Source organism: Cupressus sempervirens, chromosome 2 (genome assembly GCF_028749045.1).
Source record: "Cupressus sempervirens isolate cs-2001-9-10 chromosome 2, ASM2874904v1, whole genome shotgun sequence".
NCBI lineage: Eukaryota > Viridiplantae > Streptophyta > Pinopsida > Cupressales > Cupressaceae > Cupressus > Cupressus sempervirens.
This window is the reverse complement of record NC_143119.1, coordinates 303996153-304022267: the sequence shown is the minus strand read 5'-3', so window position 1 is coordinate 304022267 and position 26115 is coordinate 303996153. Positions and strand designations below refer to the sequence as shown.

Sequence of the window (26115 nt, the reverse complement as noted above, 5' to 3'; positions counted from 1 at the left end):
AAGCTGATCTAGGATCAACTCCAAGGTTTTGGGTGATCTTGCAACTTGCTGGAATCTTCTCAGTTGAAGATAAATGTATTTGTCCACAAAGAGGTCTTTGCTGGTTCGTACCAATTTTAGATAAGATGATAAATCTGCTTGTTGTTTCAAAATTAACCATGAAAAAAAAAGATATGTTTTTGGTATTTTCTATTTTTTTAATGAATGCAATCTAACAATGCAACTATATAAATTCCTAATTTAACCAAGGGTTAGAAAAGACAATAACAAAGATAAGGTAATAAGAGATGAAATTAAATAACATGGAAGGTAGATTCTTAATGGACATTGTTGGTGTTATGAAACTTCATGGTTCCAAATTACCCTGATGAGAATAAGATACATCTAGTGGCAGCTACTTCCCATCCTTAACATATCCTTAAGATACATCTAGTGGTACCTCGATTTCATTTATATGGTAATAATGCTAAAACGTACTCTTGAATATAACAAAGTAGATAAACACCCTAAATCTTCTAACACTTATGTAAAGATATTAGACATGGAATAGATAATAACATGGCCAAAGAAATTGTTAAGCTAAGTGAGGGTATTACATTTCAGTTCTTCAACATTTAAAGGAAAAATACTTGATTAATGATGTTGATTTTAGTAAAACATGACATGAATAACATAACACTTTGATTCTATAACTGATTAGTGTCTTATCTATTGGGAAATCCTACAAACCCTTAACACACATCTCTAAAATTCATTGACATATCCTATGCATCAAGACTTCCTGATCTATCTATTAACCTTATGAATCAGACATCTACATCTTTATGAATATAATACTCAATCTATCCCTTCATAAGATCTTCAATCTAATAGATTGCAATTGAGTTTCATGATGAATGGGAGACAAGACATCAGAATGAAGACTAACTTGCTACTACATTTTCATTCATTTCTTTGAAACAAATACAATAAGATGCATGAAAATGAAATGTAAAACTGAATAACATACTAGAACTATCTGTATTCTTATTTCTTTCTATTCATTACAAGGGAAATTAATGCCAAGATGGTATTAGAACATTGAGAAATTTCTCCAAAACTTGAGCTGACCTTTAAAATGGATGAGAACGAGGAAGTTATAGAAGAAGAATGGAATCCCAGATCTAATCTATAAGTGACTTGTGTCCACTTGAAACCTCATTCCCTATCATTGTAAATCCTCTCTCGTCTTTCTAACCATGATATCTGATTTGGTTTTCATCATTGTTTTGTAACAAAGCCAAAATATATCTTCCTCAATGATGAAAACCCTTATGTTAACAAATATCTAAAATGCATCATAAAATGATGATGACAACTTGATTCAACTAATTTCAATGTGACAAAAATTTGCTGTAACTCCATTCATGCTGCCTTTTATGTACAATCAATTCACCATTTCACTAGAAATCAAATCTATACTACCTCAATTGAAATAAATTAAAAATTGAGCACCTAAAAAAATTCCTCACATAACTTGAACCTCCTGTGCAAATAAAAACTCTAGAAATGGAAAGTTCACTCTCTCCTAATTCTAGTGATATATAATAGTGCTATACAAACTTATTGAAACCTCCCAGGACCTCCATTTGAAAATCTTGCCCCTAGACTAGCCTCATAGGTCTGCACTTCTTTTAAAAATTTATGCAAAAATTTTATCACATTCTAAAGTTCAAACTTTACTAGATATCCCCTATTAATTTAAAATCCCTATGTATATGTCATTTTTTAGAAAAGCCTTTCAAAACTTATTTCTACACTTTTGAATTTTTCCCTCTTATTTTGCAATTTGGGTCAACATGTTTTGACCAGCCTTGACACATGTCAAGATTTGATTTGCTAAATTTTTTGTTGTCATTTGATAGTTGCCACCCAGGTGCTACATGTCACCATCACATTGGTTACCTATTCTATCATGTTACCACCACATTATTGTACCACATCACTGCTACATCATCAATCATTATGTTGCTATCGAGCTAGCATTTGCCACATCATCACAACATAGAAATGTCATGAAACATGTCACTATATGCCACCTCAGAAACACCTTAGGATGCATGCCACATCTAGAAACCTTGCCACATGTCATTGTCAGCTTGGTCCATATCAGTCTAGCTAGCTCCATGTCACTACCACTCGTCAATTTGTAATTCATCAGAAATTGATGTCATTATTGACATCACTATATTGTTAGGTAGTCACCATGTTGCTATAATTATCATCCTTGCATCTTTCCTTGGTGACATGGTGACAATTGTCTGATCTACCACATGTCACCATCCTATGCATTAGATTTCAGTCTACCACATCGCTACTCGATTCATCATTTTCTCACCATGCACTACCACCTATCATCATGTGTTTGGTCCATGGATTCCATGTCATTTCCACATCATTTAATTATTTCATCAAGTTTGTTCAAAATTAATTCTTGGTTTCTAGGTTGGGCCCACCATGCAAGCTACTTGAGGCTTAAAAGGTCATTTCTCATAAGACACTATGCATTAGAGTACTCTTCTATTTAAAAAATGAAAATCTCCACCATGATTAGAATGTGGGATTAAAATTTTTGAATGCTCTTCCACAAAAATAAAACTTTATGCACACGGGAAGAAGCATTTGAAAACCAATGTTCATCTATCATTTCATTTTCACTCCATAGATACAAGAACATAGCTTAACTCATTCTCACTCAAACTCCTTAGTCATTCCTATATTTCTCTGATACGTTCATCTAAATTGCATTTTTTAACATAGATATTGTCAACATCAGTCTAAAGAACTATCATATCATTCTCAACATCTCGAGGTCCTAATGCATGAAGGCCCTTCCAACAAATTCTTATTTTCATCTTTTTCTCAATAAGACCTGTGCCTTCAAGCACATTTTTTACATCATATATTCTATGTTTTTTGAACTTCTAAAGTATCAAAAACCTTGTTTAGATTGAGAATACCATCATCAACTTGCTTGACCAGATTCATGAATTTCTTTGTTAGCAAACTGAGCGACAACTACTGATGGAAGTGGGAGCTTTGCCCACGTGTCTAAGGAACATTTTTCATATGCTTTGCAAGCTTAGGCTGGCTGTAATGGCTACTATCTATGCCTAAGGGGAGTGCAATAATACTACTCATGTCTTCCATAAATCCATTCACTAACATCAAGTCATTGGACTCCATCTCATGGTCCTTTGTTTCACTTGACCAGTCACTAGCCTAGATGCACCAGTGGATCCCTCTAATTTATAAATAACACATGTATATCATCTTTCTGGTGATTAATTATTTACTTAATGCTACTACCATATGTTACCTCATTTCTCCCTTTCTACATGGTTTTTTATGTCTTTGTGAAGCTTCATCTTCCTCGCTAGAAAAGTGTTTGGCCATTTTCTTTTTTAAAAGGAATACATTGCCTTCCCCTGCTTCTAATGTACTCAATGACAACTCCCAATGAGAAATAAATGTGGTCTATTTATATCTCTAGTTGTTGAAAGATAAGAATTCTTATTTACAACCTTTAAGCATACATGGTTGGACTTCTTCTCATTCGAGTATGACTAGATCTGTGAACTTCATGTTCATTGGTCATGTAGACCTATGATCCACGACCCTTATAAGAAAATTTGGGTAGTTTTTCCACAATCATAAAAGAGCCAAGACCTTCAAATTTAGCCACTTTTCACATTTAAGACTCTATAGATGCCACTTTCTACTTTTAGTTGTACCTTGTTGAACTGATAAAGGAATCGAACACCAATGCATAAGAGGAAAAACTATTCACTAGTTATACATCAAGCCTTAAAGTTTCCCAAGTGAGACTCCTTCACTGAAAAAAAATGACTTCGCTGATCCATAATTGAAATTGAAAATATAAATTTTTCATCCTTCTCAACTTGTTTGCAATCGTTAGCCAGCATATCATGGGACATTATTGAATGTTCACAATTCTTATACTATGACAAATTTGTTTCATTGCAATTTGTCCAAGTTCATTTAGTAGTCAAAGAAACGTCATCATTTTCTCTTGACCACCATGAACAAAACCTTTTCAAACTCAATACACCCTTAGGATTCCAAAAAATTCCATCAGTATGAAGCAATTAGTTGGACCCTAAAGTGGGTCCGACTAATTTCTTTTTGTTTTCAAACAACTAGCATATCAAACTAGTCTATTGAAACATCTAACTCTAACTAAAAAACATTAGATCATTGTTGAATCAAGTTTTAAAACTCAATTCACCTCTTTCTACAACTTGTCAACTTTTTGCCAAGAGGTCCTTTGCCTAGCCTTGAAAACTTTTTTAAAAACACTTGATCAGGCTCTGAAATTAAACATACAAATTCTTTGTTCCACATTCTTACACTTGATCAAGCTCTAAAATTAAACATACTAATTCTCTATTCCACATTCCTAAACCTTGCTAAATCTTGTGTCATGACAAAATCTGGGTCAAAAAATATTGACTCTCAAAGTTGCCTTCTCAGAATTGCTTGTAAGAAAACATGTCAAAAAATCATAAAATGCATTTAGATATGGCTTTGAAAATAGGAAGAATTAACACTTGGGGGCACAAAAACTGGGGTGTTAGTTTATTGTCACAAGGAGAATACAAATTTGTGATTTGGGCTCATGAGGAATAATTGGGCACATTTGGCAAATGGTCAAAGTGGGCTACTTAGAATTTGCAAACTAGAAATAGTGGCAGAAAAGAAATTTTTGCAAATGGAATGGACTTGAGAAAGTGTACAGACAAATTTTTTAGGACTTTCAAATTGGTATACTTAAAGAATTTTTTAGATTAGAACACAATAGAACAATCCATTTGATCTCACCTATCATAGATTTAGAGTTATGACATCATGAATAGGGGTACCAACCAATCTACACCTTATGACACTAGCAAAACTTTACAAATTGCATTTGGAATCACATTTTAAAACTAAACAAATGGATTTGTCATAAGCTCAAAATTGAAACATAGCAAGCCTCTAACCTATATAATGCAATGCAAAAGGAATTTTACCATTTTGGTCAACTAGGTCAAAGTTATAACAATTCAAATAGGGCCTCCTAGAATTCTAAACAATTTACATCAGCATGAAAACAATAAAGGAAAAACTTTGAAGACTTTAAAACCTAGCTAATCATATCAAAACAACTCAAATTCTAAAACATAGTTTCTCTAGTGTTGATACTAAACACTCTGAAAGAAGCAAGTCATGAAACAACACTAGGTGTGAGATACTTGAATGTAAACAAGGTATCCTTTAACTATTTGATATAGGCAAAAATGTAGATTCAGACATTGCTCAAAACAGAACTTCACAGAATGACTTGGAATGGCAATTTATCTTCATGGGATGACTAGATATGCTAAACGCAAGGTGTTAGATGTAGTAATTTGATTGAAATAGATCATTGTATGAAAGATATTGTTGCTACAAAATTTGTTCAATCGTTATTTTGTCACTAATGTCAAACTTGCTATTTGCTGGAATGGAAATTGCTTATAAGATCCAAGCACTATCACTTAGTTGATTGATGAGGAATCAATAAGATGTAACAAAAGCACCTAAGGGAAAGGTTGAGTTATGTTTTTGGAATGAAGTGCAAAGATCAGTTAAGACAATGATAAAGTGATGTATTGACAATATACTTGAAGATTAAGTGCCGAGTAAAGATCAAGTGCCGAGTGAAGATCAAGTGTGAAGTAAAGATCAAGTGCTTAGTGAATATCAAGTGCCGAGTAAAGATCAAGTGCCGAGTGAAGATCAAGTGCTGAGTTATGTTCATGTGTTGAGCATCAAAAAGTCAAAAAAGCTGAGCTGCTGCATTATTTTGAAAAGTTGAAGATTTGCCAGATCTGATCCGACATGGTTGTTATCTAGAATTTTGTGAACCAAATAGAAGATAAAAATGATGAGATAGTGGCATAGAACACTATGTAAAATGTTTTTGGCAAATACAACTAGATTCTAGATGAAGTTTCTAGATAAAAATGAGATATGGGACAGATACATTGTATCCTACCAAATCTATGGAAACCCTAAAGTTGGAGAGGGAGAATCGAGTGGGAAAAGTATTCCAAATTTCTATTTAAGGAGTCATAAGGTCACAAAGCAAAAGAGTTGGTCAAGCATGAAAGCATGAAGTGTTGAAGAAGGTGTTAAGGAGGAAGAGAGTATAGAAACTCTATTTCAATAGATGACCATAGAGATGATTGTATTGGTATGATGAGCAAGAAGACTCAAGGAGAGGAAGCTTGAAAGTAAGACAAGCTATCAGAGCCATAGTGATTGAAGCCAAGCAAAGAATTGAACTGAAGTGTGATATGAAATATGCAAGATATGTTGTGAGTTATATTAGATCAAAAGCTCTTATTTTTACTCTCTAGCAATTGTAACAGTTAGTATAAATCCTATGGGCTTAGGTTGGTTTAATAGCCATGTTGTAAATCCTTTAACAAGGTGACATTCCAAGTGAATGTTCCAAAGTTCGTTGACCAGGCCCATTCCTAAAAATATGGTGAAATCCTCTAACAAGGTCACATTTAACAGAGTGTTGTAAGCCTTTAACAGGGTAGGCCTTTAATAGGGCATCACTTCAGAAGAGTGAGAATTGAGTAGCATGTTACTGGTGGTTTTTTCCGAATTGGGTTTCCACATAAATCACTATATCATGTGTTGATCTTGCATGTTTTATTCATGTATGTTGATTTGTTGTAACTTACTAAGATGGTTATTTTAAGCTTGGATGGATGAGTAGTTTAATGGGCTCACTACAATTAGTGAAAAAAAGTATTTTTAGGGCATTTAGACTTTGAATAACTGATTCACCCCCCCCCCCCCTCTTAGTTACTCTAAAACATTTACAACAATTGGTATCAAAGCCTTGCTACTGATTTAGTTTAAAGGAACTAGAAGTAGAAAAGATCAAAATACCTAAGAGAGAAATTCCCAAGCTCAATAAAGACAACTTTGTTGCATGGAAAAGTTTGATGAAGTTTCATCTTGGATCCATAGGAGATTATGCCCAAAATTCTATTGTTACTGAACATGCTAACCTAACTGGTACTCTTACTGCAGAAGATTTGAAAAACAAATAGGAACACAATCAGACAATGTTGGAGATTTCTTATGCACTCAACTATGCTGAATTTGATGATATCAAAGGATGTGACATTGCATTTAAGATGTGGAAAGCCCTAGCAAACATATATGGAGGAGATTGGAATGTCCAAAGAAAAAAAAGAGAAAGCCTCAGAGGAAAGTTTGATGACATGAAAATGGAGGAAAGTGAGAATGCTACTCGTTATGCCTCTAGAATAAAGGAAGTGGTAAGTGCAATAAGATGTTTGAATGGTCAATTAGATGATGATACTGTTAATAGTAAGTTCTTAAGAAATTTTCTCCCTATCTATGCTATTAGAGTATCAACTATACAAGAGCTAAGATGTGTGCCAGGAAACAATCTAAGTTTTGAAGGTATAGTGGGTAGACTCACTGCATTTGAGTTATCTAACTTTGACAACTATAGACCTTAGAATGTTGAATCTGCTTTCAAGGCCAAGCTATCACTGAAAGATACTAAATAGGTGAAATCAAAGAAGGGAAGAAAGATGAAATATATATCCAGTGATAGTAGCACTGATGAGGAAGATGTGGAACAATTGGAAGCATTACTAGCTAGAAGATTTCACAAAGGCAAAAGAAAATTCAAGGGTAAGCTACCTATCATTTGTTTCAATTGCAATGGAGTAGGACATATTGCTGTAAGGTGTACACAAAAAAAGGATTACAAGGAAGGCAACAAGTACAAAAATAGAAGAGAAAATGATAAGAGAGATTACAAAGACAAAGGCAAGAAGTGCTATATCACTGAAGAGGATTCCGATGATAGTGATGATGAAGTTGTTTATGTGGCTATGAAGGACCAGTCTGATGAAGAAGAGCTTGTAGCACTGGTAACATGTATGAACAAGAATGATACATGGATCATAGACAGTGGGCCCTCACATCACATGATAGGAGACAAAAGTAAGTTTGTTGACTCTACTCAATATGATGGAAATAGTGTTAGATTTGGAAATGATGCTCCATGTCAAATCAAAGGAAAAGGCTCCATTAAGATTACAGAGAAAATTTCATGTGATAATGCATACTATGTTGAAGGACTAAACTGTAATTTGCTGAGTGTCTCACAGTTAGGAAATGTAGGGTGCAAAGTAGAATTTGGAAACAAAACAACAAATATCTATGATACTAATGGTAAATTGATAGGAAAAGGAGATCAAACAAGAAGTAATCTATTTTATCTTGATATGGAAAATGCTTCTTATTTTGTTGCAAAATTTGATGATGAATGGTTATGGCATAGAAGGCTATGTCATGTCAACTTTGATAATCTAGTCAATATCAGTAAAATGAAGAAAGTGGGAGGTTTACCTAAACTAAAGAAGCCTAACAACATCATGTGCAAACAATTTCAGCTAGGAAAGATGACTAAGTCAAGTTTCAAGAGTAAAAACTATACATCTAAAGAAGTACTTGAGTTACTCCATACTGATTTATGTGGTCCAATAGAAGTACAAAGCTACAAAGGAGATAAATATATAATGTTGTTTGTTGATGACTATTCCAAGATGATGACTATTATGTTCTTAAAGCAAAAATTTGATGCTTTTAAAATGTTTAAGTGGTATGTGGCTAGAGTTGAAAAGGAAATAGGAAAGAGTTTGAAATGCTTGAGATCAAATAGAGGTGGAGAATTCACATCAAATGAATTTGAGATATTTTGCAATGACAAAGAAATCAAGAGACAAACATCAGCTCCGAGGACTCCCCCATAGAATGGAATTACTAAGAGAAGAAATAGATATGTGATTGACTATGCCAGAACATTGATGATGGAAAAGACTATTGCTTTGAAATATGGGAGAGAAGTTGTAAGTGTGGTTGTTTATACACTGAATTGAGTACAAGTTAAGAAAGGTACAAATGCAACACCTTTTGAATTATGGTATGGTCACTCACCTAATGTAAAGCATTTCAAAGTATTTGGTTGCAAATTCTTTATCCTTAAAGATACTAGAAATAGAAAATTTGATGCAAAAAGTGATAAAGGCATATTCCTTGGTTACTCCACTAGAAGTAAAGCTTATAAGTGTTTAAATACTAACACTGACAAAATTGTGGAAAGTGCAAATGTAAACTTTGATGAGCATACAGAAGTCCAAGTTGAAGAACCAAAGAGAATGGATGACTACAAAACCTTTGTGTATTCTTATGAAGGAATTCCTATTGACAAGGATGCTATCAATCAAATTGGGATTCAATAGCATGTTTCAGTTTCAGCCAAGTCACAACCAGTGAATGTCGAGATGCATTCAAAAGCTGAGTTTTAGAATGAAGAAAATGCACATTCTGATTCTAAAGTCAATACACATGAAAGAGATGTAGAACTACTTGACAACGAAGTGCATAGTGACCCTGAATCTGAAAGATCAAACATGGAAACAAGGACAGAACCAAGATTATCCAAATATGTGAAGAGACATCACCCTGCTGAACAAATAATTGGTGACAAAGATGCAAGACCAATGACAAGGAATAGACTAAGAAATGAATCATGTCTGTTAAGAAAATTTGAACCTAAGATAGTGTTTGATGCATTACAAGATGGTGACTGGTATAAAGCTATGGAAGAAGAGGTTGATCAAATAAGGAGGAACAAAACCTAGAGTTTGGTTCCCAGACTAGCTGACAAGAATGTGATTGGCACCAAGTGGGTATTTAGAAACAAGCTAGATGAGAATGGTGAGATTATTAGAAACATGCTCAAGAAGAAGGATTAGACTATGGGGAAACATTTTCCCCTATTGCTAGAATGGAAGGAGTAAGAACTTTACTTGCATATGCTACATATAAAGGTTTTAAAGTTTATCAGATGGATGTAAAGTCTACTTTCCTAAATGGTATATTGAAAGAGGAAGTCTATATTGAACAACCAGAGGGATTTGTTGATGAGAACAATATGAATATGGTTTGTAAACTACATAAAGAATTATATAGTTTGAAACAAGCACCTAGAGCATGGTACGAGAGACTTCACAAATATCTTGTCAAGATAGGATTTGAGAAAATAGTTGACAATAGCTTTTGTATATCAAGGAAGAGAAAGGTAAAGATGTTTTGATATCTGAGATCTTTGTTGATGATATAATATTTGGAGGAAAATATGCTCTATGCAAAGATTTTTCTAATCAAATGAAATATGAATTTGAGATGTCAATGTTTGGAGAGATCAAATTTTTTGTTGGATTGCAAGTACACCAATTAAAACATGGTATATTTGTAACCCAATCAAAATATATCAAGGAAATACTCAAAACATTTGGTTTAGATGAATCAAAACTAGTAAGTACACTAATGGCAACAGGACATAAGTTATCTAAGAATGATGATTAAACTAAAGTAAATCAGAAAATGTATAGATCCATGATTAGAAAACTACAATATGTTGTACACAGTAGACTAGATATTGCTTTATCTATTGGAATAGTGGCAAGATTTTCTACAAACCCAAGAGAAAATCATCTTATGGTTGTCAAGAGAATAATGAGGTATCTAAAAGGTACAGAAGATTTTGGTTTGTACTACAAGAGGACTAAAAAATTTGATTTAAAAGCCTACACTGATGCAGATTGGGGAGGTAACATAGATGATAGAAAAAGCACCAGTGGAGGAGCACTTTTCTTAGGAAAAAGATTAGTCACTTGGACTAGTAAAAAGAAAAGTTGTACATTATAGTCCGCAACAAAAGCTGAGTATGTTGCTGCTACTATAAATTGTATAAATATTGTGTGGATCAAGCATCTATTGAAAGGAATGAAGGAAGAAATAACTGAACCTATGATACTTTATTGTGATAACATAAGTGCTATCAAAATATCAAAGAACCCTGTGATGCATGCCAAAACAAAGCATATTGCAATCAAGTATCACTATGTAAGAGAATTGGTGGAAGAAAAGCAAGTGAAGATGAAATATATCAATACAAAAGAACAAACTTCTGACATCTTCACAAAACCATTACCTAAAGATACATTTGAATATCTTAGAGGTAAGTTAGGGGTGATACCCCAACCAAGGCTACTTAAGTAACAACAACACTACCCTACATCAAGTAAGTTGATTGATCAGATGATATAAGTTGATGTAGAGGGTACTTACTTTAGGTTTAGCCTAAAGTAATCTACGTACTGACATTCCAAACAAGTCATAAGCAAGGTGATAGAGGGAGATATTGGAAGTTCTTGTAAATGCTATAGTTGCATGATAAGATGCTGAAATAATTTGTCTTTGGCATTATTGTCAAAGAGGGAGAAATAGCAGAAACTAATCAAAATAAAGAAAGATGAAGAAAGTAGAAAATAGAGGGAACTAATTAAAGAGGGAGAAAATAGCTACAATTGGTCAAATTCCTGAAATAGAGGAATAGCAGACACTAATAAGCTCTCAGAAGGAACAACTCAGGAGACTAAATGTAAGATGAATCAAAAGGAATAAGATCAAAGGGAAATACAAAAGTCAACAAGTTTTCTTTCTGGCATTTGACCTACTGTTTTAGCCTAATCAGTCAGTTTTGGTTTGGTTGATCAATTTGGTTTGCCATCAATGCCAAAGAGGGAGATTGTTTTAATCTGATTGAAATAGATCATTGTATGAAAGATATTGTTGCTATAGAATGTGTTCCATCATTATTTTGTCACTGATGTCAAACCTACTATTTGCTGGAATGGAAATTTCTTATAAGATCCAAGCATTATCACTTAGTTGATTGATGAGGAATCAATAAGATGTAACAAAAGAACCTAAGGGAAAGGTTGAGTTATGGTTTTGGAATGAAGTGCAAAGATCAGTTAAGACAATAATAAAGTGATGTATTGACAATATACTTGATAATTAAGTGCTGAGTAAAAATCAAGTGCCGAGAAAAGATCAAGTGTCAAGTGAAGATCAAGTGTTGAGTGAAGATCAAGTGCCAAGTAAAGATCAAGTGCCAAGTTGTGTTCATGTGTTGAGCATCAGAGAGTCAAAAGTGTTGAGCTACTACATTATTTTGAAAAAGTCAAAGATTTTTCAGATCTGAACTGACATGGTTGTTATCTAGAATTTTGTGAACTAGATAGAAGATAAGAATGATGAGCTAGTGGAAAAAAACACTATGTAAAATGTTTTTGTCAAATACAACTAGATTCTAGATGAATTTTCTAGATAAAAATGAGATATGGGACAAATACATTATATCCTACCTAATCCATGGAAACCCTAAAGTTGGAGAGGGAGAATCGAGCGGGAAAAGTATTCCAAATTTCTATTTAAGGAGTCATAAGGTCATGAAGAAAAATATTTGGTCAAGCATGAAAGCATGAAGTGTTGAAGAAGGTGCTAAGGAGGAAGAGAGCACAGAAACTCTGTTTCGATAGATGACCACAGAGATGATTGTATTGGTGTGATGAGCAAGAAGACTCAAGGAGATGAAGCTTGAAAGTAAGACAAGCTGTCAGAGCTGCAATGATTGAAGCCAAGAAAAGGATTGAACTAAAGTGTGATATGAAATCTGCAAGATATGTTGTGAGTTGTATCAGATCAAAAGCTCTTATTATTACTCTCTAGAAATTGTATATTATTGCATCAAAATACTAGCTTGGGATACATATTTAATTCCTCAATTTATAGGAAATATTCTCCTCAATTTGTGTTGAGAGTGAGAGATTCCTTTATACAAATATATGCTTAAAACTTAATAAAAAAAATCTAATTATATACAAACTAACTCTCTAAATGGTGCTAAGGAAGACTTCACCCTTCTTTGTATTAATAATTGAGTGTATGAGCCTTTACAAGACTTAAAAATAAATAAAGAAGAAGTAGATAAGAAGAAGGAAGCTTTTAGATGATGTAGGAATCTTTGGAGATTCCAAAGATAGAAGTTCAACCTTCTTTGGATGTCTATAGGAGTTGAACTACGATCAAAATGTGTTTTTGATGCATGGAAAGCTCTAAATTTAGAATTGGAAATTAACTATTGGTGCACCTCTAACTTCTTGAAAAAAAATTGTTTCACCTTTGGAGATGCACCTTGTGCAGCTTTGGAGAAGTGCACCGTAGTGATAGATTCAAAAAATCCAAAAAATTTTGAAGTGTCAAAATTGAAATTCTAGCTTCTAGGTTTTCTTCCCCATCATACCAGAGGTATCTCTAGATGTTTCATCTTGAATTTCTCTATGATATCCATCACTTGGGTTGCATCCAGCAAATCCAAAAAATCATATTTAATCTTTACTATTTTCTAGTAGTTGCTAACTTCTATGGGAGTCAATAAAATGTCTTCTAGTTTCACATCTAATTTTAGCAATGCCTCCTCTATCTTAAATACTTGTCTAATGTCTTCATCAATCTAAGATTCTTCAAAGGTCTTCTAAAAGTATTCAAAAACTACTTTCATAGACAAGAGTTTATCCCTCAACTTATCTTTAAAAATGTCAAGGCAAGCATCACTGCAATACTTCTCAACTTCCAAAATCTACTCTTGGGTCTGATCCTTGTGCTTATGAATATTTGCATGTAGTATCTCCATTACTTTCTTAGTAGAAACAATCTTCTCAATCTAATATTCTATCTTATCCAATTCCTCCCCCATATGTGCATCCATAAGCATACAATACCTCTGGCCCTTAATTCACTATAATTCTTGAAGGTCTTTACTTGTATGTACCTCATCCATCAATCCAAAATCTTGGTTTAGTATAGAAAACAACCTATTTTCATTAACTTTCATATGGTGCAATAGTTTAAGGTTTTTTTGTATTATTTCTACAACTTTTTTCTTAAAACTTTTCTGCCATTACTGACATGCATTCTAAAATGGATCCAATTGTACACCTGCCTTCTCCTTCCTATCAAGTGCCACACCTAGAGTCACCTTAGGATGATCAAGGTCCAAAGGACCAGCCACTTCATGCAAATGGCCTTTGATAAGGTCATTCTTTGTCTAGACTCATCTTGGTCCAAGTCATTAAACACTTCTTTAATTCCTTTAGTGACCAACAATTTAGCAATGTCCACGGTGGGATTTCATAGCAAGCCCTCTTTAATTTGATAATCTTTCAGGGTAAGATTTTTTATATCTACATGTAGAGGAGGAATGGAAATATGAGAAAACAAGTCCTAATTTTTGTTCTTCATAATGAAGGCCAATGTTTTTGTATTGCCCATAGGTAGCTCAAGTTTCATAAGGGCTTCAACAAATTCTTTCATTCCCTTATCCAGAGTACAATAAATTACATTTTCTGCCGAACCATCACCTCCTTGTTTAACTATCTTGGAGTAGTTCCCATCAAATACATATACTTAGTTGAAAAGGGAGTTTGTATAGTTAGACCCTTTCCCTTATTGCTTCTCTCCAGAGTCTTCTCTTTTTGTGAGGGATATACATCTGGCATCCTTGTGTCTGGTGAGTCCACAGTCCTCACCTTTGTATCTTGAGAAATTTGTTGAGGTTCTTCATATATTTGCCCCTCTTTCAATACTTCATCAGCAATTCTTTGTTGTGGCTCTTATTCCTACACCACTTGTACTTGATCTTCATTACTAAGAGGGAGAGGAGTGGCTAAACCTTTATCCAAGAAAGACAAATCTTGACTTGGTGATGGTGGGGTACCTAGAGGTCCCTATGAAAAAGTTGGCAATTGACTCTAATCTTCTTCCAAAGACTGATCAATTGGTGTATCCCTTATCTTGTCACCAATGAGGTCCATACCCATAGGCATAAAATCAAAATTTGACATGCTAAAGACATTAGTCCCTTGACCCTCTTGTTGATCAACCCACTAGTGTTGGTAATCCCCTAGTTGTATAGGAAAAGATGGCGACATTATAGTGGAACTCTTTTTCTTTTCTACATCAGTAGCCCTAACCAAATGAGTCCTCTAACTCAAGGGAAGGTTGTGCTCTTCATCTTCTTCATCCTCTTCAGGAATGGTTTTTGGGACTAAAGGAATAGTAATAACCTTTCTTTTCACTTTCTATCTTCTAGTCCCTTTGATTGGAGTTTTAGTCTTAGTTCTTTTAGGAGCTAATGGAGAGACTTCTTCCTCTTGAACATGTGGGGACACCTCTTGTGCTTCTTCTTTAGGTCCTTATCCTTATTCTAGCTATGGAACTTGTGGATTATCCTAGGTTTGAGTGGTTTCTCAGGTGCTTGAGTTGCCTCCTAGGCTTGAGTCCCTTCAACTTCAGGCTCAACTTTTTGAGGAGGAACTTTTTTTCTTTTATTCTTTCCCTTTTCTTCTTTAACATATCCAACTTCCCTATCATCCTGATATGCCATTTCTAACCTTATTAGAGATTGGGCTATGAATGTTTGTACTGTAACTTTCACCCCTCTTCCCTTTATTATGCAAGTTATGGCCTATGAGACTATTGATTTAGAAATTGGGTCAAAATTGAATGGATTATTAATCTATTCCTTGGTCAACTGGATGATATGCCTTTCCCTACAATTGATATCTTTAATTTCTTCTCTACCACTTTTTGTCTTTGTGATTAGTCGATTATATATCTTATCCTGATTATATAGGAGATCCAAGACATCTTAAATGTCTTGTCAACCAACCTTGAATGGGACCTTTATTTTCAAGGCATTTCCTACCAAATAAATAGTCATCCTACAACAATCTCTTATCTAGATATCATAATCATCTACTACATCTTCATGTTCAAATTGCTTTCTTGTCAAATATTGAACTATGCCAATATTGTTAAAATATGGACAGGGGGAAATATAGTCCTCCAAGCGATATTGATCCCATTCAAAATCAAAATTCCTTATATCTTGCTTCTTCTTGACTCAAAATGGACCTATGGCAATGGGCCATACCCAAGTCTTCTTATATTGTTTCCTTACTCAATCATACGTAGATGAGAGTTGTCTCACAATTTGTAGTAAAATGAGCCTATTTGACAGATATCTTGGGAGTTTCATTGGATTCATAGTTGTTCCTACTACCCTTGAGTAGGTGAATGTCTTAAATTGGATGTAGTAAGTGCCTATTTCTACAATTATTGTGGCTGCAACAATAACCTATGGGTTAGCTAATTCCTATAAATAGTTATATGTTCTTCAGATTTGGACCTAACTCCAACAAAATTATGGAAGATTATGTACTCCTTTGGCTCTGCAAGACCAAGGTGGGTGCACCTAAGGGATTCAAGATTTACAACTTGAAAATACATTCACATTTCATTAATTTCATGATATTTCATAACAATATTCATCCCTTGTAGTCAATTGGTCATAATTCTTCTTAAATCTACAAATAATTTTGGGTAGTAACAACTAACTAGGACTCAGAAATCAAATGTAAACAAGTACCAGACAAGCTATAAGATTCTTCATGCATCAAAGTAAAATTGATTTGATTTTATATTCATTCCCAATGCAAACCCATGGATTTCTTCAAACTAGAACTGAATATATGACCAGTGCCTAATTCATTGGGATTTAGAGTCTTAGTTAGCTACTATTGCCTATAATTATTTTTATATCTAAGAACAATTATGACCAATCTACTATAAGGGATGAATATTGTTATGAAATGTGAATGTATTGTCAATCTGTCAATCTTTAATCCCTCAAGTGCACCTATAATGGTCTTGTAGAGCCAAAAGAAAAGAAAATCTTCCATAATTTTGTTGAAGTTGGGTCCAAATCTGAAGAACATATAGCCATTTATAGGAATTAGCTAACCCTTAGGTTATTTTGGTCTTCACCATCTTGGTATTAAGTATTTTTTTTCTTAGTAAATGGTGACTCTACTAGGGAGTTGTTCAACACATGTTTGTGAGTAAAAGTAATACAATTTTCTGGTCTTGTTTATGTATGTGTTTGTAATATTCTTTTAGTAATTGTTTGTGGTTATTGGAATTTTCTAGTGACAAATCTTGAGATTTTAGAAAAGGAGAAATTCCCCAGTACTTAGATGTAGATTGAAATATACTAAATTTATAAAAAAGTGTCTTATCTATTAAGTAATATTTGTAGTCCTATGTTATTTGTTATTAGTTCTCTTGTGTGTCAATCTATTTCATAGTATCCCATGTTTTTTCTTGGAGTCAAAGCTTTTCATGTTATATTTTCCCTAGAATAGGATGGTGACTTAGTCAAGGTTTTGGATCTAGTGCTTACTAATAAATAGTCCCCTTAAATGGTTGATAAGAGGAAGAGTACACGAGCTTATACAAGAGCTAATCCTGATGCACCATTGTATACTGATTTGGCCCAGGGTGGTAGAAAAATCCAAAACAAGAAGAAAGTGGATGCAAACCCTACTTTGAAACCAAGGGGTATCATATCAGTAAACTCTCAATAACAATCTATGGTAGGGAGGGAATCTTCTTCATTAAGTTCTAAATCAAATACCACATGAATCTTAGGAGGGATGTTTAGTTCCCCATTACAAGAAGAACAAGTTTACCATGACAAGAATGTTTCCTCAATGGGAGATATATTGTGTAGACTAGATGTGATAGGTAAAATGAATCGTAGGTTGGGAAATAAGAATATCATGGAGGATCCTTTTAATCCTAGAGCAATCCCATATGTGGAAACAAACCTTATAGATCTTTATGAACCTACTAATTTAGAAGTTGCTTCTGTAGATTTGAATGAATCTTACTCAAAAATAGGACTCCTAAAGAAATGGGTTGCAAAAGAGGAAGCCAAACATGCTCATTTGGAGAAGGAAAGAGAGCAAGCAACCTTGAATGCTCTTATTGAAAGGGATAATTTTTTTAGATAGATGGCTATCCTAAAAGAGAAAAATAAAAAGCTTGAAGAAAAAAATTATGTTCTCCATGTTGATATTTTTGTAGATATAGATAGTTTAAGATCTGAGGTTCTAGAGCAAGAAAAACTCATAAACCAAAAGCAAGAACATATCATAACTCAAGTTTAACCCTACAAGCCTGTCTAGGCATATCATGTAGATCCTATTATGAAAATTGCTGATAAGGGAAAAGGAAAGGCTATAGGAATCCAAATGAATGAACCTCAAGATGTACCAAGTAAAAATAGTGAGACTTCTCATGTCTAAATTGGATCTAGATCTAGAAAAGGCCCAAAAAGAGAAAGAGGATCTTGTAAAAGAGCTTGAGAAAGTTGAAAATGAAGCTTTGGTGAAAGAAACTAGAAGGAAGATCCAATTTATTAAATCAAATTCTGCCTTAGCTTCATCACCCAATTTTTCTACACAAGCCACAACTTCTATAGCTAATTGTGCGCTAGTAGTCCCTAAACAAAATGCATCTTAGTCTGCCCCTAATTCATCATCCGCTACTAGTACCCAAATCCCTATTATTCCAAGGCAACAACCCCAAAAATGTTATTCATAACCAAATCAATATAGAAAGAACATAAAATGTTGTTGGTTTTTAGAAAAGGCCTATATACATGGAGAAATATACAAAAATATCATTTGTAGGTATTTATGGTTTTCCACATCCAATATCATTTGATTTAAGAGATAAGATAGTAAAAATTTTAGGAAATAATGTTGTTATTGGTGAACATTTGAGAATCTTTATATATATCTTAAATGATTTTGGATTTGAACATGAGGATGTGTTGGCATTATGTTGTATTTTTCATTAGTGACAAAACTTATTCAATTCTATATGGTTACTGAGCTCATCATTTAGTCTCCAATGTTTACCAAGCAATCCAGTGATAACCAAGTTTCACAGTTCACATCGAGCAATCCAAAAGCTACTGAGTGAATATAGACAATGTGCAGTCTAGTAGTTATCACTAAGTAGATAGTGGTCATTGAGCTTCACAGTGTCGACTAAGTCATTAGCTTGTGTGATAAGAAGCCAGTGTCTACCGAGTGATGGGATGAGTAGTGTTTACCAAGTGCAAGCAAGGTAAACAAAGTATTTAGTATCTACCGAGTCTCCAATGGTCACTGAGTTCAAAGCTATGTTGTGTGATTACTATGGACTGAGCCTCTACTTCTACCAAGTGCATGATGATGCCGAGTAATGTAGTAAACACCGAGCATCAGAATTTCACCAAGTTAGCTTACAGAACCCAAGTTTCTACTAGTTGGCCAACTCAGTAATATTTTGTTTACTTGTGTTTTAGTTGACCTTGTAATTATAAATATTGGAATGGTATATATGTAATGTATTGTATCATTTTCAATGTATGAATAAATTAATGAGTATATGGATGGATGGATATGTAATATTTTGAGAAGATTGAACACAAATTAGTAGCAGAGCAGAATATTCAGAAAGGTCTACAAGGAGCAATAATGTTTTATCTGTCACAAGAGGTGATCTATACTTCAAGGATCTAATTAGCAATCAAGTTGTAAGTCAAATCTACTATTTCATCCTAATAGGTGAATTATTTTTCTAAATCCTTTAGTAGGGTACACTTAATAGTCTTTCTTTAAATCTCTTAACAAAGTGCATACTTCATTCTATGTTTGTAAAACCTCTAACAAGGTTGATCTAGTAGTCCAAATTGCTCTTAACAGGGTAGATCATCAGAAGTGGTCAATGTAAGCCTTAATAGGCCAACTTTATACTACAGTAGTGAAGTTTTGTGGGTATCATTCCCACCCTAGTTTAACTTTCTATTTGTAAGGTTTTTGGGTCACCAAAATTCTGTGTTCATATGTGATGAATGTTTATCTTTTCTCATGATTGTAGTAGATTAGATGAATTAATGGTGAATGGATTACGTGCTGAATTAATTTAAATTTTTTGAGGTTACTGATTCACCCCTCCCCTCTCAGTAACCTACCTAGTCTTGATTATTTCCAACAGGATGTAGTGATGAAATTTTTTGTACATTCATTAATTGAAGATGTGAGGGATTGGTTTAGAATAATACTAGACGATAGCATTAGTTCATGGAATGATTTAGAAAAGCTATTTAAAGAACAATATGGAGATAACACTAATATTGGCTTTATGTTGAATGATTTCAACAATATACAAAAGAACCCTAATAAATCTACCTTTGATTTTAATGTAAGGTTTCAGAAGGGAATGTACAAGCTATTTCAAGTTATGAGATTGAATGAGGATGTGTGCCTTATAAAATATTTCGATGCCTTTGATAGTAAAATAGCTTATCAGTTTAGAGACAAAGATCCCAAAACTACAAGGGATGATTACAAGGTAGTTGTGAATATTGAAAACAATAGGAAGGCATTTGGTAAGCTAAGAATTAGAGATGATCCAAATTTGTTCAACCCCAAGAACAAAAAGAAAGAGAATGATAAATATAATACAAGAAAGGAGCTTGAGGAAGCCAGAATAGGTTAGGTATTGGACTTATTGAAGAAGATGAACCCACCAACCTTCAACACACACAAACCTAATGTTGGTGAGAAATCCCCAATGAACAACAACCATTTCAATAGCCGACCAAGAATGTAGGATTACCTGTATACCACCCAATTGAAAGATGGTAAGCCTATTCCTAACCAAACTCAAAATGTCAAAGATAAAGGTACTCCTAATCCTTTGCAAGAAAGTTCTATCAACATGAATAATGATATACCATGGTGAATCATATGCTAATTACCTCATTCCTCAAACTATTATATAGTTTCTCAATCATTTGTTGATGATCAAAATGTGTAGAGTGAGGAAGAAGAAGAAGGAAAGAATCATGATGATGTAATTTGTAAGATGGTCAATATGTGTGATGATTTTGTAGACTCTGATCTAGAAGAGCATGAGAATGGCATAGCTAATCAAAGAGTTGTTTACCAATTACATCATCAACAAGTATTCTCAGATGATAAACATCATGATGAAGATAAGGTATGTGTTACATCTTCTAATGTAGGTCATATAAATTTAAGAATGCCTTCTAAAGAGGAGATTGATAGAATTATTGCAAAAATGATCTCTCAAGTTCATAGTAATTATAGTTTGAGAAATAGAATAGTGAACAATGAATCTGGTAAACCTTCTGGTATCTTTATAAAGGATATTACACATAAGATGAAGGATGAAAGTAAGAAATATAATTTAGAAAAAGAAAAGGTTAAAGAGAGCAAGGTTAAGAGATGGGAGCCTAAAAAGAAGGTCCAATTGTAGACAAATGAGACAGTTAAAAAAAAATATGTAAGAGAAGAAGTTAGGATTTGATATTACTAAGCAAGTAGTTGTGCCTATTGTTCAAAAAACTTTAGGTCTAGGTATGCTTGTAAAACCTTTTTTTTTCAAACAATTGACATGATATCCATGCTATCCCAAATAATTCTCAAAGTAAATTTATCTAAATTATTTAGAATTGATGAACATAAGAGTAAAGCCTTATCATGGTTGGGTGGGATAAGTAATAATAGGAATAAAACTGAACAAGTATTATACAAAAAACCCCAATGGTAGTTGAAGATAATGGCACTGTATCTCAAATCCCTCAAATGTTTTTAGATGATACATTTGTTTCTTATTTACAAGATATTGACCCATTTTTTCTTAGCCTAATTATAAAAGTGAAAACTCTTAAGAATTGCATGATAGAATTAGGAGCCTCTAACACCATTATGCCTTTCAAATTCATGGAAGATTTATGACTAGAAGTAGATGCCAAACAAGGTATATGTAGAGGTATGGATGCTAGGGAAGTCCTTATCATAAGTATTAATCAATATATTACCTTTCAAACTAGCTACATACCCTGATGTAGAATTGGCAATGTCAATCCTTGTAGTTGATGTTCCTCCACATTATGGAATTTTGCTACCTAGAAAATGGAATGCTACTATGGGACGTAGCCGAAAATGTGACTTATCTTATGCTACTTTTCATATATGTGATAATTTCATTAGGTTAGATAGGGAACCAATGGTCAATCATATTTTGGGAGATGAAATTGATAAGGATTCTACTTGCTTTCTAGATACTGGTGTAAATGCATTTAGGGCAAAAGCAATTATCTTAGAATTTGAGAAACTTCTAGTTGTGATTGCACATGAGTTTGAATGTTGTATGGATTCACCAATTCTATGGACCATGCATTTTGATGGGGCAAGTTCTAAAGAAGGTTTAGGGGTAGGAGCAGTCTTTGTTTCTCCTAAGAAGAACACTTTCAGGTATTCATTCACCTTTAATTTTTCATGCACCAATAATATATCAGAATATGAATCTCTATTATTAGAATTGAGAGTTGCAACCTATCATCAAATCAAGAAGTTACATGTCATAGGTGATTCTAAATTAGTAGTTTCCCAAGTTAGAGAAAATTGTGCCTCTAAGAACAAAAGATTGAAACAATATAGAAATGTTATGTGGGATCAAATTGAGTTATTTGATGTATTTGGTATTTCTTGGATGGAAAGGATTCAAAATAAGATGGCTAATTTGCTAGAAAATGTTACTATTAAGCCAAAGGATATATCATTCACTAGAATTGCATAGATTGAGGTACAAAATTAGCACTCAATACTTGATAATATAGAACATTGGCAAGTATTTGAAGATGATAGAGATATTTTAAATTTATTTTCATGTGAACATAAATACCATGGTCAAGAGTTAGATTGTAGTGCCTTAATTGAAAAAAAAATGGAAAAGAGATCATATTTGTCCAAGAAATTTTACAGCTGAAAAAAAATAAAGTACCCAAAGGGTTAGTGGTTTTGGAAAATATGTTTGATAACAAAGATAGGGTGAAGTTTGGAATCAAAGATCATAAATCCCAAGAACTAGAAGAGATAAATGTGGATACTTCTAAAGCCCCCAAAGAAACTTTATACGGGTCAAAATTTATTTGTTGAAATCAGAAAGCCTTTGATTGATTTGCTAAGAAAATATAGACATGTCTTTGCATGGTCTTGTGATGATCTTAAGACCTATAGAGAAGATTTATTCTAGCATTTCATACCACTCAAAGAAAATGTTAAACCTTTTAGACAAAAACAAATACTAGTAAATCCCACCTTAGCTCCTAAAATGGAAGAAGAGTTAATGAAGTTGAGGGATGGGGGAATAATTAAATCAATTAGGCATTCTACTTGGGTATCAAAATTGGTGCCTGTCAAAAAGAAGAATGGAGACATAAGTCTATGTGTGGACTTTAGGAACTTGAACATTATTACTTGAAAGACAACTATGGGTTACCAAACATGGAAGCTATGTTGCAACAACTGATTGGTTTTGAATTGATGTCTATGATAGATGGATTCTCAAGATATAATTAGGTCCTTATAAATGAAAAAAAAAAAATTTAAGACAACTTTTACAACTCCATGGGGTACTTATGTATTTGTGAGAATGCCATTTGGGCTAATTAATGTAGGGCAACTTTTTAGAAAGCTATGGATGTGGCCTTCAATGATTATATTAACAAGTTTATGGTAGTGTATTGAGATGACCTCATAGCATATTCCAAGAAGTTTGAGGACCACTATACACATCAAGAGAATATTTTCATTAAAGCCTTAGAGTATGGAGTATCTCTAAACCCAAAGAAGTGTACATTTGGAGTAATAGAAGGGAGAATGTTAGGCCATATAGTGTCAAAGGATGGGGTGAAGATAGATCCTAAAAGAGTAGCTTCCATTGATAAAGTTCCTAAGTTAAAGAATGCAAAATAAATACAATCGTTCTTTGGGCAATCAAAATTTTTGAGAAGGTTTGTTACAATTTTTTCTAAAATTAGTAGACCAATATGTAAGATTCTCAAAAAGCAAGTTGTTATCAATTGGGATTTTGAACCTTTAGATGCTTATCAAGATATTGAAATAGCTATAAGAAATGCTCCATTCTTTAGGACCCCTATTTGCACAAAACCAATGCACATATTTTCTTTTGCATCTTTTCATACTATGGTGGCAGTTCTACTACAAAATAATGAAGAAGGGTATGAACAGCCTATTACATTTTTTAGTAGATCCCTTTAGATTACTGAATTAAAGTATGAGATAAATGAAAAATAGGATTATGCCTTGGTAAAAGTAGTCAAAGCCTTCAGGTGTTATCTTGTAGGTGTTATTGTTATTGTATTTGTACCAAGTGTAGTTGTGAAGGCTATATTTTCTCAGCAGGAGGTATTTGGTGGGAGATGCAGATGAATTAATAGAATTCAGGAATTCAACATTGATATCTAGATCACAAAATTAGTATGGGGTCAAGGACTAGTGAAGCTCATGGCCCAATCAAACCTAGATGAAAATCAAATAAATTTGGTAGTAGATGACATAAGATTAGGGTTATGTGATATGAATCATTATGAATGGTACACCAACGTCATATATTACTTATAGCACATGGGAGTTCAATCCCATTTGAGAGATAATGAGAAAAAAAGAATAATATTATAGGCTATCAGGTATATTACTATTAGGAATAATTTGTGGCAGAGAAACTTTAGAGGAATGTTATTGAAATGTATTGATCAAGAAAAATCCAAAGAGATATTGAATGAAATGCATGCAAGAGTTTGTGGAGGACATTATATGGCTAAAACCACTACCCATAAAGTGATGAGAGTGTTGGATATAATTAGTTAATTTTGTTTTATCTTTGATGTTACACAAATTTCATATCATCTACAGTCATTATATCTCAAGCTCACGCAGGCAGTGAAGACAGTTCTCAGTGTTTATTAAGTATTCTTATGTTTGCCTAGTTTAGAAGCCAGTGCCTATCTAGCTCACTTGGGCATCAAAAGAAAAGTTGTAGAAAGTGAGTGTTAACTAAGCCCACTCAAGTTTTGAAGTAAAGTTGGATGGAACTAGTGCTAATCGAGCTCACTCAATTGCCAAAGGACTTTCGTAAGTTTGCAATGTTAATTGAGCTTCTATTGGTTAATAAAGGAAATCGTTTTAGAGTTAGTTTCTACCAAGTAGGGTTGGCTAATGAAGGATTTTCTTATTTTTTTCTATTAATCTTAATTGATTTATCTATTGATTCCAGCTAACTAAGGTGATGAATATTAATTATTGTAAGTTGTATTTGAGCTAACTTGAAAAAGTGGAAGATATAAGTATAAGGTCAAGTTGTGATTTCAAAGTTTGTGTGGAAAGTGGAAGAAAATGTGCAAATTGTGAAGATGTGATTGAATATCTAATGATGAGCAAAGGAAGTTAATTTGAAGAATAAGTAGAATATCCATGTGGAGCAGCAAACCCATATTCGATCAGGAAGGATCAAGTACAAGCTAGAAAATAGATCTAAAATTAACAAATTAGTTGCAATCAAATCAGGTAATCTCATTGTTACTCTCTAACCATTGTAGTAGTGATCTAAATCTCCTAATAGAGTTGGCTTAATAGCTATTTGCAAATCCTCTTAAAAGGTGGAAATTCCATTGAATTGTTCTCATGACCTCTAACTAGGCCACTCCTAACAGGATCACACCTAATACTATGTTTTGTACCTTTAAAAAGGTTGGCTCCTAATAGGGCTCACTTTAGAATAGTGAAAATTAGTAACTAGTTGCTATTGGTGGTTTTTCCCAAATTGGGTTTCAATATTAAATCTTGGTGTCAAATGTGTTCATGTTGTTTTCTTTATGTGTTTGCAACTAAATTAAAGTAATGGTAATCACAGATAACATCTAATAATTTATTTGTTAATCTTTTATTGAGCTAATCCAGTTACTACCAAGTTACAACATTCTATGTGTTTGTTGAGCTTCAAAAGTATTTAGTTATCTATTTATATTTTTGAACTGACATCTAATGGATCTAAGAAATATTTTTGTAGTAACTAATTCACCCCTCCCCTCTCAGTTACTCCTCTTATATTTCCAACAAATACCTTGATTTAGGTGGCCTTCTCTTTTTGAAGATGCTCAATTATTGGTTAGAATATGTGATGCTTGTCAAAGATTTGTAGGTAAGCTCAAGTTTTTTGGAAATACTCCTTTAAAAATAGTTGAAGCCCAAGCACCTTTCTAGAAATGGGGTATAGATTTTATAGGAGAAATTTCTTCCAAATCAAGTGCTAGTTATTCATTAATTCTAGTAG

The 26115-nt window shown here is 33.4% G+C and overlaps 1 pseudogene; it reads right to left on the bottom strand.

Annotated features, from left to right (window-relative positions):
- Positions 1 to 1207: 1207 nt before the first annotated feature.
- Positions 1208 to 26115, bottom strand: part of LOC149572287 (transcription factor E2FB-like) — a 42090-nt pseudogene continuing 17182 nt past the window's right edge.